A 14,472-nucleotide genomic window follows, 5' to 3' on the forward strand; every position below is an offset into this window, starting at 1 on the left:
TTCCACTATTGAGGTCCACTTTGGTTATAATGGATGTAGATTGCTTTTAAAGAGGAGGGTATTTAAATCAGCTGGAAAAAAAATACATCTCCATCTCTTACATTTGCCTGCTAATTACAGTTCCTGGCGGTAGTAAAGAACAAGAACAAAATCCTCTCAAATCCTCACTGGTGAGAGCTCCATGCTGAATGACTTTCATCTCAGCATTTAAAGGAAATCCATCCAGGCTACTGCACGGGCCTCATGCACCAGTTCTGACAATGCCCCGGGGTTTATTTTTTCCTTTTCCAACAATCTTAAGAATTTTTCTTGCAGGAAAGCAAGTCCTCATTAAAACCCATCTACTCTGGTTTAAGTTGCTGGCCACTGAGAGCCCAAACATTCAAATGTGCAATAAATTAACTTTCTTCAAAGATGGACTTTCCAGAAAGTGTATGCATCACATTCTCCCACCCCTCCCTGGGCCTGCCCAGGGCAGTCACAGTGTTCTAAGGATTCGTGCACTTGCATGAGTAAATGTATAAATACCAAAGACAACTTATATACACATTGTAAGACCAGACCTTGAAATGCATCTTCATTTCTAAGTACATTTTCTAAGTACCCATACTTTTCACACAAACTCTTCCCTGACCCCATTCTCTTTTTTGTTCGCCTCAATTTGATCTTGGCTCAAACTCAAACCTTGTTTACTTCTTCACAAAACCAATACTTTTCCTGACTTTCATACAACCATTGTCTTCCACTCTTGCCTGCAGTGGGTCACATATCTGCCCATGCAGAATGGGGTTGTGAAAACGGGAGACCTAGGATGTAGGACGTGACTCAGGAGACTTTACAGTCTAAAAAGAAACCTCAGACAGATGTAAATTGAGTTACATCATCACCCTATAAACCCCATGCAGACACTAGGCATCTGCATAAAGTTAGCCGCCCATTTGCTATTTAAGAATTGCTGCATTGGTTGCTTCTTTGATGCCCACTTCTCACAAAGTTTGCCTTCAGCACTCATTTATTCTACATGCTCCAGTTTCCCAAAACCTGTATTTGAGTCAAATTATGCCTTCTTGTTTAGAAATAATAATCATAGTACTTACGTCAAGAAGTTGTAAGAACTAGATGTTGTCAGTTCACCTGCAAGCCTGCGTGAACCTCTCCTCACACTAGATCTACAGTAATGTCACGTAGAGGTCTGGATGCATTTAGTTCAAGGCAGCTACACCAAACCTACTTCCTTTCCGTTCTAACAAATCAAAGGTGTTGACTCCAGACAAAGCTAATGAACTGTTTCAGTTAACAAAGCCATTCCTATTTTTCCATTTCTGAACATGGTCTTTGGACCTCCACAATGCAGCTTGACAATATGCTGAGTAGTAGCAGCACTGGTCCATTCAAGGACCTTGACAATGTAATATCTCCTGTTGTATCCATTCTCTGGCAGGTCCAAAGGTCTACTCAGATCTTCAGCTTCAGGCTGACTTTCCTGTCACCATCTCAGAGAGTTCAGAGTCTTTGCTTGGGATGCGCCTGAAGAAAGAGTCATGTATACATGTGTGTCAACTGAGATTATCCTGTCCTGCAGATCAGTATACCATTGACTTCAAATGCTCAATGTCCTTGGGATACTCTTGAGAATATCTCTGGCATGGAGGATGATCATCTCCGTCTACTGCTTCCTGCCTCTGTAGAAGTGTTGTTCCCCCACTCTTGATCACATGGCTTTTCATTCCTTTTTTTTTTTAAGTGTACTTATTTACTTTGAGAGAGAGAAAGCATGAGTTGGGGAGGGGCAGAGAGACAAGGAGAGAAAGAATCCCAAGCAGGTGCTGTACTTTTAGCACAGAGCCTTATGGGAGGCCCAAACCCATAAATCATGAAATCATGACGTGAGCCAAAGTTGAATGCTTAACTGACTGAGCCACCTAGGTGCTTCTTTTCATTCATTTCTGCCCTGATGTTGACCGCCAAATGGAGCTCACCTCTTTTCTATAACTGCTACCCAAAAGAAGCCATATGCAGACCTGTTTTTGTAGGAGACTTTATGAAAGGTTTGAAGAAATGGAAAGAATTTATAGTGCAGCAGTGCAAACCACTTAGAAATGCTTATTGGTCTTTCCTATTCTTAAAAGCTCCTTAGCCACTCTACCATGATGCTTGAAGAAGTATTTTTCTCCTCCCTTTTCTCTCTTTTCTTCCTCTCTGGTACAAACCCCCACTCTGCTCCCAAATTTCTCCCACTGTCTTATGCAGAGGATTTCCACTGCCTTAGCACCCGTGCCTGCCCAAGCTGGAAAAGAAGAAACTGGAGAGTGACAGGGTTCAGAGGCATAGTGGATGGAGAACCTTCCCTATCACCTTATGGGGACATGAATTTCCTAGGGATGGAGGGAGCAGGTCTGGAGCTATCCTGAGCATATCCCGCCCCCACACCTGCCAGCTATAGTAGAGGCCTCAGTAGTGGAGGCTTTGGAGTAGACGAATGGTGCCGGGACCTGAGAAAGACAGGTAAAGCATGAAGCAGCGGTTCATGGATATCTTGAAACTGTATAACACAGTTGGTTGTCTTATGTTTTCTGTAGCAGTATGGTAATTATTTTGGCCCTCATGTTTAAAAGACACAATACTCTCAAGAAATAGAGACTATAATGATGTAGACAAGCACATAACCTGCATGATCAGGTGTTTACGGTAGAAATGCACTAGAGATTCACAGAGGATTCACTGTATGCTGGGCTTGTTGAACACTCTATTTCATTTAATCCTCATAAACCATCCTTCATGGTTACTTCCATTTTGAGCACAGAAGAAACTGCAACTCAGGGAAGTTAGTTAACCTGGGCTGTCCCTCCAAGATACTGAGATTGTTACCTGTAACAGGACTTCTGTATCAGTTCTGCTTAGACTTATTCCCTCGTGCAATCCAGGGCTATCTTTGTTCCTTTCTCCATGCCTGTGTCTAACTTTAACAGACAAGTAAGGTCTTTGCCGTCTACTCTGTACAAAAGAGCATCCTCCTTCCACCTGGCTCCCTGTCCCCTTTACTGTGTTCTTTTCTCCTCAATAGCACACACCACCATCTGACACACTCTATCAACTTGTTCAATTTATTATTGTATGCCCCCCACCCCCCACCAAGATAAAACTTACATGAGGCAGGGACTATGTCTGCCATGTTCACTGTACTGTCCTTAGCACTTAGAACAGGGTCTGGCTCAGGGTAGATACTTATTAAATATTTATTGAATGAATTAGTTGATTGATGAATGAATTGTAATTGGAATAGCAGAGGCTCTTCCTGCTCTACTCTAATTTATTCTCAAATGGTGCCCTCATAAAATGAATGGGGTGTACATTCCTTACATGCTTGAATATATAGATTTTGAGTGACAAGAATCACCTTCTAGGGTGCTGATGAAGATTTTGTGGAGAAGATAGGATTTTACAAGCTTCGTTATATTTATCTACATGTTTATTTTCGCATCTCATATCATCATGCTTATGTGCTTTCCCCAAACTCTAATTTAAGATAAAACAATCCTAGTAGGAATAGATTTCTGTGCCTTAAATATTATTATTCTATATTTTGATAAATTGTGGTGTTTAAAAAAAAATATCCACCCCACTAATTCTTCACTAAAAACAACAAAACAAACATTTACCCCATTAATCCTCCATAATAAAAAGACAGGTTCATTTCTTTCGTATTAAGTGTCTCTTGGGTTGCAAAATACCTGATGTTTAATGTTAAGAAAATGAATAATGCTAACTTAATGCTTCAGCAACGTGTCCCTTTTCCCAAGAGTCCCTTTAAAATAAAAACAAAAAAACAAAACAAGGGTACTCTGAAGTGAATTTATTATAAGAGATAACTAAATTACATGTGGCTATTTCATATCACTTACTTTAAAAGGTGTACATTTTCTCCTTTATAATCCAGACCCAAGTTGACAACAACTATGAATTTACATTGAAGGAATATTTATGAAAAATTAGAATCTTGAGTACAGATAAAAAAGACTACAAATTTAGCAGAAATATTTTATTTGGGAGACTTTATTATTAAACTGATACTGCAATTTATTACAAAATAAAGCCTTTCCAGAAACAACAAAACATAGAATAAACATTAATTTTCATTATAAAATTTCAGGGGCAAATTATACCTCTTTTTCCACCTCTACTTCCAAATATAAACAAATTGTTTATTCTACAATGGTTTTTGGAATACCTGAAAAGACACTATCATAAATGCATCTGAATAAGATGAAACTTTTATCCACAAGAAGCTTGTCTTAAAATATAAATACCTCGGTAGGGTTACCCATTACTAATATTTCTCCTACTACTACTCTTTTATGCTATTGTTACTAATTCTTGCTACTGTTATGACCCACATCCCACCCTACCATTACTAGCCCCTTATAGTAGACAGAAAGTTTTTAGTAACTAATCTTATTATATCTTTATAAGAAACCTATGAGATTTCCATACATACCTCACAGTTCATATTACATATGAAAAAACTGGGCAGAGAGAACTGTAAGGTTAAAACCTTGGCCAACCTTAAAAAAGTAGCAAAGTCATTATTTGAAGCTGGGTCTATTCAATGTCAAATGGCCTTATACAAAATTAGGATGTTACAGTAAACGTATTCTATATTCCAAAGCAATAAAATTGCCATATGTGATTACTCTGCATTTCTTCTAATACGTTAACCATCCTTTTTACTGCCCCCCCCTCGTCTTTATCTTTTCAATATGAAAAGCAATCCTAATTACTGCATTAGCTAAAATGCAATGTAGCCATAAGCAATCAGCTTCTGTTTTTGGAGACTCAGAACTTTATCAAGTTCACTGCCACTGTGAATGTTATTATGACTTGAGAAATAGGTAGTTTATCAGATTAGCCTGCTGAATAAGGTATCAGTGAGCAAAGATATGCAACCAATTTGTTATATGTATGATTTACCCACCTAGATAAAAATGCTCTTTGCCCTTCTGGGCTAATATAAATGAGAGTCAAATGCCATTGACAGAATGGATGATAAGACAACATAGCAAACTGCTAAGATCTCACCAAGAGGGAACTCAGGAGCATTTTAAGTTATGCAGAGTAATGGAAAGCCTCAGGCATAAGAAGGAAGAGATAATACCTGAGTAATAACAAGTAAAACTCCTTTCACTGGAAGAGATGGGTACAATAAATTACAGTTCATGTGTACAGTAAATACTATGTTCAACCATTAAAATATTATATGAGTAACACTTCTAATGTGAAAAGAAAAACATACATTGTATGTGAGTATATGCATATATTGTGTTATGTATGTACACACACGTAATGATGTATATATGTTATAAATATATTAGTACATTATATATATTACGACTAGTATACACACACGGCATCAAAATGCTAGCAGTGCTGGGTTAAGAGGTATTTATATCTGCTTGTAAACATTCCTTTTTTGTTGCTCTTCTGCTGTACTTTCTATCTATTCAACATTGAAAATGGATTGCTTACAGAAACAAAAAGTAAAATGTAAGAAAATTTTTGTGTATTTTTTGTTTTAATATTGTGCTAAATGATTTGGAACGTTTCAGATATCATGACACTTCATTCCTAATTACTTCAGCAAGCATTTCATAAAGCAAGCACATACTCCTACTAACCACAATCCTATTATCACACCAAGAAAATTAATGATGATATCTCAATATTGCTTAATATTTGATCTGTATGCACATAGTTTTATCTGTCCCTCAAATGTCTTTTATAGCTGTTTTCTTCTTGAGCCAGGACCCACATAAGGCTCACTGAATCTGGTTGTTATGCCTCTTCAGGATTGTTCAGCCTAACTGAGCACTATCACTAATCTTTGCCCCACCCTTCCCACACATAATTTTTTTTTAAGTTTATTTATTTTGAGAGACAGAAAAAGCAGGGGGGTTGCAGAGAAAGGAAGAGAGAGAATCCCAGGCAGGCTCCATGCCGTCAGCATGGAGCCCCATGCGGGGCTTGAAATCATGAACCATGGGATCATGACCTGAGCCGGAACCAAAAGAGTTGGAGCCTTAACCGACTGATCCACCCAGGTGCTCCACACATAATTTTTTAAAACGATATTCACCTCTGGTAGATATTCACATTCTTGTAGACTATCACATATTCTGGCTATGTCTGATTATTTCCTCGTGAAAGTTTTATATTTTTGATTTTGTGAAACTTCTTGTTCTCTGTTTTTTTCTTTTCGCAGCATCTTGTTCTTACTTTATGAGTTAAAATCATCTCTTATTGCTCAATATATATCAACTACAGCAACTGTAGTTGCTTATATATCAACTACAGCACTCTTTCTTGGGAGGGGGGAGATTTTCTTCTGTTCCTTGAAATATCTTTTTCCTCCAGACTACTTTTTATTTGTTTTTACCTTTGTTTCATGTATATTTTACAAACACACCTGAAAACCAGCCACAGATGAAAATCACAGGTGTGGTTGTCTCCAAGTCTGAGCAATATCTTAATGTCTACTTCCCAGAGTCTGAACATTCCAGGAACTCATTTTTAAGAACTATTCAGGTTGTTGCTATTCTATCTGGGACTCTCACTGATCAAGTCCAGGGAAATAAATCATTGCTAACCATCTAGCAACCACCATGCCATGAGGTTTCCCAATCATTTCCTTTTCTTTCTTAGCATATCATCCATGTATATACTTAAATCTTTTTTGGTTCCTTATTTTATACAGCAAACACACATATTTTATTAATTTCTCAATAACTACCTCCCTGTAAAAACTATTCTTATTGTACATATATATCATTCTTGACTTTAAGATTTCTTTGCCTATTTAGTAGCTGGAGGAGAGTATAGTGGCAAATTTGAGGCATATGTGGTCACATCTGATTAGGTCCTCGGAGGAGAGGAGAAGAAAGAATGGTGCTATCTGTGCTATCGTATACTTCAACTAAGATTCAAAAATTAAACAAGAAGCTTCAGTGTATTTTTTTAATTTTGAAATGCTACATGTAGTTTTAGATTTTAGTTTCATGTATATTTATCTTCTTTTCTTTTTCTTATGCTAATATTAAAAGGTGTTCAGGAGTGCCTGGGTAGCTCAGTTGGTTAAGCGTCCAATTTGGTTGAGGCTCAGGTCATGATCTCACAATTTTGCGAGCTCATGCCCCACATTGGGCTCATTGTGGAGCCTGCTTAGGATTCTCTCTATCCCACTCTCTCTGCCCCTCCCCCACTCATGCTATTTCCATCTCTCTCAAAATAAATAATTTTTTTAAAAAAAGGGTTTGCATTCTAAAATCATGGTATGAGGTAGCAACTTTAAAAGTCAAAAAGAGATAAGGGGAAGTCAGGGTGGGGTTTTAAAAATTTACGAGTATAATACACCAAGGTAGATAATATTTTTGATGATATTGGCATTTGACTAGGTGACCTTAAAATTCCTTCCAGTTCTGGGGGTTCTTCATTCTATGACTTTGGTGTTGTTTTCTATAACTTTGGTTTTAGTCTATGAATGGCTGCCTTCATTCCCTATCTACAAGAAGCCCAAACAACAACATAATTGTGCTCGTGAGAGAGAACTATTTATCAAACCATTTTATTTGTGGATATATAACTGATTGGTTTTCAATGAGCTGTTTCATTATTTTATATGTTTAGCCACAGTTTTAAATAATGGATGTCTTAAGAGTCTTGCTCCTAGACCTACTGAGAAGAAATTCCTACTTGGATGTTGATTATGGTTTGTTTGCCTTGCTTTTCCTAACAAGGGCTATAATTTAGGAAACAAAGCTCTTGTCTGTAATTTAATATGTGCCCCTAATACCTAATAATGTACCTTGCAGGAACTCAAGAAACACTCAGTGACCATCTATTAGTCTGACAAAATGTCCAACATTGTTTCATGTCTTCCAGTCATTGACGAGCCATAGTTGGTTGTTCTCAGGCTGTTTTCTCTGGCTCCACATGGTTTCTAGGCTGAGAAATTAAACAGCAGAATTTCTTCTAGTCATTTCTCTCTTTTTCACTATTCTAAGACCACCAGGTGATTGTTGCTGGCACTTAAAGACAATTATCAGTGGCAAAAATCTCTTCTATTCTTTTGTAAGGAATATGGACTGCAATTGTTTTCTAGGCAAATCTTCCAGCGGCACCAATAGCGACACAAACTGAACTCATGAATTAAAAAATAGGTAGTTCTGAGTATTGTGTTTCATGTTCTGTTACTTCTCCAGGCTGACAATAAATCTATCTAAGAATAAGGAAAGAGAAAAGACTGTGGGAAGCAGAGAAAGGGGAAACTCAAGAAAAGTGTCTCTCTCATCAACACTAAATTTTCTGTGAGGTTTAAAAACACATGTCACTCCCTTCAGTGCAGTTTTATGTCACCTCTGCAAGAGTCTGGATTCAAATGGTAAGTCTATCATAACACAAACTATGAAATGTTTAAAAGGTATTTTCATGCAAATGTAGGTTTGCCAACCACTGGTGCCATTACTAAAATGCCAAAATGTTAATTCCCATGAGCAGCAATTATTAATTTTGCTTTACTAGAAGCAAAAAGGTGCTAAGATGATTCCGGCTAAGGTGATACACTTGGGCAAATGGCCTGACAGTGTCAGGGAAGTAGACTTCCAAACTGCTGAGGTCACTGATCAGCTTGGACTCTTCTTTGTTGTGATTGCTGAGACACCCTAATGTTTTACCAGAAACCTAACTATTCTACTATGAATTTTCATACATATATAAATCATATGTTTTTAAAGCCTACAAATACAAATTTTCTTACAAACAATAAAACTTCTAAACCATGTGCTACTGTAAGTCATAATCCCCTTGAGTTCTAAAAATGCCAGGCTGCTGGAACTGGAGTCGGTAGCCAGGATAAGTCAGGATCGAAATCTACTAGTGTGATTTTAAAGAAACCACTTAAATTGTGTGAGGTTCAGTGTCCTCCTCTAAAAACTGAAGGGGCTCAATCTGATCACCATGGAGGTTCCAGAAGCTTGAATTTCTATAGTTTAATGTTTCTGTCACATAGACTGTAATCTTGATGTTTTCTCAGACTCCAGTTCAAGTGAGGGCAAACTTACGAATACCCAACCTAGAGACACTTTTAATTCCCTTATGTCCTTTAGTTTAAATGACTTTGAATTCTATGCAGACCTTTTTCCCAGAGTAGGCACTGCCTAGAAATCAGAAGCATTAAATGCCTGTCCTGAGTAATGTGCACTGCCATGTTTTAAGTCACGGAATAAGTTAGTTAACCCTTCTTTCTTCATATGAGCCATGATCATATGTAACTTCTCTGCTGTAAAAATGTGCTACTGGGTGCCTGGTAACTCCATCGGTTAACCATCTGACTCTTGATTTTGGCTCAGGTCATGCTATCATGGTTCATGAGATCAAGCCCCACATCAGGCTCTGTGCTGACAGTGAGGAGCCTACTTGCTTGGGATTCTCTCTCTCCCTCTCTCTGCCTGACTCCCTCCCCCAACACTCTCTCATAATAAATTAATTAATTAAAAAAATTTTTTTAAAGTGCTTCCATATTGAATATATGATTTTCCAGTATTTATAGGGAAAAATAGAGATTTTTGCTGGTTTCTAATGCTGCATTCTTTTTACTAGTAAAAACTGACAATAAGCTACATGTTCGCCAATAGAGAATGATAAAATAAATTTAACTTGATCCTACTATGAACAATATGCAGCAGCTAATAAACGTAATGAAGTAGAACAGCATGTCTTGATATGGATGACAGATCACAAAGGCATATTGTTAAACGAAAAACTATATGGTATAGAATAATATGTACTATATAATACCATCTATATAAAAAAATATATATATATAAAACCGTCACAAACAAAATTACATGTTACTTTAAATTTCTAAAATTGCAAATAAAAAATCTAGTATGGGGGTCCACAAACTTCTTCTGTAAAGGGCCAGTTGGTAAATATTTCAGGCTTGGTGGGACACATGGTCTCTGTTGTAGCTACATGGCTCAGCTATCACAGTATGAAAACAGCCTGAAATAAAATGTGAACAAATGGACATGTCTGAGTTCTAATAAAACTTTATTTACACAACCAGGTGGTGGAGAGCTGGATTGGAACTGGGCCATAAGTTTGCTGATCTCTGACCTCGAATAATGCATAGTAACCTGACTTAAGAATTATCTATTAGGAGGAAGCCAGAACTGATGAGGAATAGTCAAGGTCATTTTTCTCTTTATCTGTATTGTTAGATTTTGCTTGTATATTGAGAATGTATTCATGAATTACTTGTATAATTAAAAACACATTTAAAAGAATAATAATAATTACAATAACAATTAAAAGTGATTTCACTTGCCACTTAAAGCAGCAATACTCTGATTTGCCAAATTTTTCTAAGATCTTCCCAATATGCATCCCATGAAGCAAACTTCCTGCCCCGAAAATAATGGGGCATTGTTCACCTCTCAGCTGTCCTGGGCACATCGAAGTATGACAGCCCAGAGCCTGCAGAGCTGAAGGACAAAGAACACTGTGGCAGAATCACACTCTGCAAAGCTCATGGAGCAACCAACCTCTCCAGTAAATGAGGACAAGCTGCCCTGTGTTATGTTTCCTTTTTAAATATTTTTTTTACATCAAAAACACATTGCAGGGTAGTGAAGACTTCACGGGCATCCTACAAAAACAGGCTGCATAATTCTGATATTGAGAGCCAGCCTAGTTTTAATTAACTGCCAGTACTCAGCCACATCCTCAAGCCTCAGATAGCCAATAACAATCTTGTAATTTCTAAATGTGAATGCCACTCAGGTGGAGACCAAATAGTGAGGGTTTCAGCTTACCTCTTAAAATGTAAACATGAAATTTCAGATATCCATAGCAACCAGACCTCCCTCCACCTTAGACACCTTCTCAAAAAAAAAAAGAGGGGGGGGGACAGGGGGAGGAAAAAGCATTTCTGTGGTGGGTGGCATGTAGACAGTTGCCTATTAAAACGATAACACTGAAATAGAAACAGCCAAACCTTTCATCATTTATTGACAAACGACTTACAAGACTGCTAGTGAAATCCTTTAAAAACCTTTTCAGACATGTTGGAAATTAAGACATCAGCAGCAAGTGAAATTGACAAGTAATTACAATTAATGCCACCACAATCATTAGTAAAACACATTTGGCTATATATTTGTATGGCAATAGTTAACAGCAAAACAGAATCCTAGGAACACCACCATGCCCAAAAGCTATCTGATTTTTACTAATTTAGCAACCGGCCAGACTAAAGCAAAATAAAGAAATCATGCACTGGGAAACTGAAGCCTCTTGATTCTGAAAAACCTTGCCAGCTCTGGATATTGGGAGCCCTGAGTCATCGCTCATTTCCAAGGGTGAGAAATCAGGTCTGTCTTTCCAGAATTCACGAATTTAACCTTTCTATCTAGTCACCATTTCCTTGGAAAGTGTTTTTTTTTTCTTTTCTTTTTTTTTAAATGTTTATTTATTTTGAGAGAGAGTGCAAACTGGGTGGGGTGCGGGGCAGAGAAAGAGGGAAAGAGAGAATCCCAAGCAGGCTCCACACTGTCAGCACAGAGCCCAACATGGAGCTCAAACTCATAAACTGTGAGATCATGACCTGAGCCAAAATCAGAGTTGAACACTTAACTGACTGAACCACCCAGGCACCCCTGGAAAGTGGTTTTTAAAAGCCAGTTGTTAAAATTCAATTCAGTTCACAAATTAGATATTTTCTAGTGTAACATCAGCAGTAGAATGGAAAACTAAAGGCTACATTCATGTAGCAGGCCAATGGGAAAAATGAGAAGTGGGAGAAACAGGCTTCCATTTATGGAATGAGGAAGTCATGAGGATAACAGGTACCACATAGGAAATACAGTCAATATACTGTAATAGTGTTGCATGTGATAGATGGTAGTTCTACCTGTGGTGAGCACAGCATACTGTATACACTTGTTGAATCACTATGTTGCACACTGAAAACATTGTGTGTCAACTATAAATAAATGGTATATTCATACAGTAGAATACTATATAGCCATGAAAGTAAATGAACTACAACTATACGTGAGAATGAGTTTCTTTCTTTTTTTTTTAAGTAGGCTTTGTGCCCATTGTGGAGCCTAATGTGGGCCCAGAACCCATGACCCCGAGATCCAGACCTGAGCTGAGATCAAGAGTCGGACACCCAACTGACTGAGCCACCCAGGTGCCCCAAGAATGAATGGATATCAAATATAATGTTAAAAGAAAGATGCCAGCCATGAATGAATACATACCGTAAGATCACATGTGTAGAAAGGTCAGTACCAGGCTAAATGACAATGTTAGAGAGTGGGAGAGCAGTTACTTGTGGTGGGAGCGAGGCTGATGGTGGACTTCTGTGGTTTTCCCAATAGGCTCCTGATACTTCTAATACCTGATCTGCAGGCTGCTTGCATGGAGATGTTCACTTTGTAAAAAAAATCAAACTGTGTTCTCCCGATTTGAGTACTTTTATGTACGCTTATTCTACTTTCAAAGAATTAGTGAACAACAAACAACCCCAATACAACAATCATTGAGTAGCAGAGGTGCCAAGCACGTGCTGACCTAGGATAAATATGATCATCTTTATCTTCCAGAAATTTAGAGAAAGAAAGCGTGGGGGAGATGAATTTAAAAAACAAAACTGCATGATTTTAACATGGCACAGGCTATTAAGGAGTTAAGTAGAGGCACCACTGGAGTAGTATCTTGTGTCCTCCGTGTGGGGGAAGTCTACAGAGGGCAACACTGAGCCATGCCTTGAGTGGTGAGTTCAGCAAGCACAGAGTAAAGGAAAGGGGCATTCTAGGCCTGAGCACTGTGGGAGCTAAGGGCCTGGCAGAATGGAAGAGCGGGATGCATACAGCTTTAGGAAATGAAAATCACCCACCTTGGGGCGGGCCTTGACAATTTCAAAGCACTCATCTTGATGTATCTGCTGAGTATGGCACTGTTTTCTCAAAGAGCACTTTATTCATATCCAGTTGCAAGGCTCTCATCTTCAAAGAAGTACCTCTAAACACAGTTGAATCAACTATGCAACACCAGTGAGTTTGGGGGAGAGAAGAAGAGAGGGGGAAAGACAAGAGCCAGGATGCTAACAGGAGCACTCATGACCAGCGCAACAGCAGCAGCGGCCATGACCACCATTTATGCTTCATACTTGATATGCATTGTTGTATTTTATCCTCAAAATACAAAATTTTATTCTAGGAACTTGGAACGATGGTTATGTCCGTTTGGCAGATGCCAAAACTGAGGCTTAGTGAAGCCCAAGGCCATATGGTTGTAAACACCGGAGTCACAGTTGGGAACCCGGGGATCTAACTCTGAGGCTGGCCTAGTCAACAGCCACACTGAGCTGCACGTTGCCCTCGGGTGTTTGGCATCAGCTCTCTCCTTGCAGCCTGTGCACCAGTCAAATCGCCCTGGAAGGCAGGCTCAAGCCAGTCACCAATCCACCAAAGTCAGGACAGCAGCTTCTCAGGCCTTACGACTTCTGAGTGGTGACCAAGTGACCACTCTGGAGATACTGGGACAAGCTAATGGACTATATCCTTCCCACACTCTCTAGTTCCACCCTTCCCAGCTGAAGGGGAGAGTCGATCTCAGTGTTGCTAATTCTGCTTCCCGGGCAGAACAGCAGGGAGACACAGAAGATGTGGCTGTCCACCCCTGTTTCAGGCTAAGAGCGGCCTCCAGGCGCTTCTCACCGCCCACTGTTCTCATTCTGAAAGGTCCGTAAATCTCGTAGCACCTGGAAAATGTGCTTGTTGAACAGAGGTGCTTTAAAAGGTGAGGTATATGGAATAGTTCAGGTCTGAGCCATACTGAGCAAATACCTGGGGTGGGGGTGGGGGTGGGGGTACAGGGGGCAGAGATTATCAGGAGACCAGAAATGAGGACTTGGCATCCTTTTGCTGAAGCGACAATTGGACATTGGGGGACAGAAAGGACAGGGAAGTGATGCAGCGCCATCTGGGAAATGTCTTTAATGAAATGTATGCTATTCTGAGGGAGGAGGCAAGGGGGCATTCAGTTGGAAGGCAGAAAGCTTTGTTTTCTAAGTCAGCCTCTCCGTTTTATTTGCCCTAGCTGTTTATCCCACAGTGAAGGGTCTGACAGCAAACGGCTCAAACCACGTTAAATGTGGCCGGCAGCGCACAGGCTTCCACCCCGCCCTACCACACAGCCCTGCTGCTATTTCAGGCCTTGGGTTCTATAAAATAGATGCCGCTGCCCTCCATCCTGGGTTGTGTGAAATTATGCGGTGGTTTGGTGAAGTCAACAAATAACTAGAATGAACCACATTTGGGGGAATAAAAAAGCAGCTGGCATCAGTTCTGGTCTTCAAAAAGCAGAAAATAAGGATAGCTATCCTCTGTTGCCTCTTATCTGAAAGTTGAA

General features: G+C 39.2%; 1 protein-coding gene across 4 annotated transcripts in view; it reads right to left on the reverse strand.

Annotated features, from left to right (window-relative positions):
* The window catches only part of DYNC1I1 (dynein cytoplasmic 1 intermediate chain 1), a 269,847-nt gene that overhangs the window by 154,489 nt on the left and 100,886 nt on the right, over window positions 1-14,472 (reverse strand). The window lies entirely within an intron of this gene.

The sequence above is a fragment of the Crocuta crocuta genome, unplaced genomic scaffold, assembly GCF_008692635.1.
Source record: "Crocuta crocuta isolate KB4526 unplaced genomic scaffold, BGI_CrCroc_1.0 scaffold14, whole genome shotgun sequence".
Lineage (NCBI taxonomy): Eukaryota > Metazoa > Chordata > Mammalia > Carnivora > Hyaenidae > Crocuta > Crocuta crocuta.